At 27.5% G+C, this 749-nt stretch overlaps 1 protein-coding gene across 2 annotated transcripts in view; it reads left to right on the top strand.

The window, feature by feature from the left end:
- The window catches only part of LOC106868895 (carbohydrate sulfotransferase 15), a 76382-nt gene that overhangs the window by 56487 nt on the left and 19146 nt on the right, over nt 1-749 (top strand). The window lies entirely within an intron of this gene.

Raw genomic sequence — 749 nt, 5'->3', positions numbered from 1 at the left:
TATATATATATATATATATATATGATATATAAATATATGCATATATACATACATATATGTACATACCTACATATATATGTATATATACATGGGTACAGGACATAAAAAACGTAGACAAAAAGAGAAACGAGAACATAAAAACAAAAACATAGAAAACGAACTTTTTTATGGACAACGAAAGAACCAAACAAATAGAGAAACGAGGCAAGCAACATAAAGAACATTCCCTTCATCAGTTGTCCCCTGTTTTATCTACTCCGCGTTTATATATAAGAACATTATCATTCATAAAAATAACATTAGTGGCCGCAAGCGTAAAAGCCGTATAGACAAAATTGATAAATATATATAAAATATAGAATATATCTATACTATAAAAGGCAAATTTTCTGTGTGTGTGTGTGTATGTTTAAAATTCATACATTTACACAATTCCAAATTTCTTCGATTAAACAATCGCAATTAATATTCTAAATACAATTTGTTAGGTCACTGCGTCATTTTTTCACTCCCAAAATTTCCTAATAATGAATAAAATCCATAAAACTATGGAAGTAAACATTTTCTCCCTAATAAAATCTAATTTCCTCTTTCTAATACAAATCCTTTCAACTCCTACTTTCTCTCATGAACCTTTACGAAAAATCCAACAACAAATACAAAAAGAAAGGAAGGAGAAAAAGAAAACTATCAAAACTGAAACAATCACATTTCGATACTGTAATGACAGATACTAAAACTACATACAA

This window comes from Octopus bimaculoides, chromosome 2, assembly GCF_001194135.2.
Source record: "Octopus bimaculoides isolate UCB-OBI-ISO-001 chromosome 2, ASM119413v2, whole genome shotgun sequence".
Classification (NCBI taxonomy): Eukaryota; Metazoa; Mollusca; class Cephalopoda; order Octopoda; family Octopodidae; genus Octopus; species Octopus bimaculoides.
Note: the sequence above shows the minus strand (reverse complement) of the source record. Positions and strands in the feature narration are given on the sequence as shown.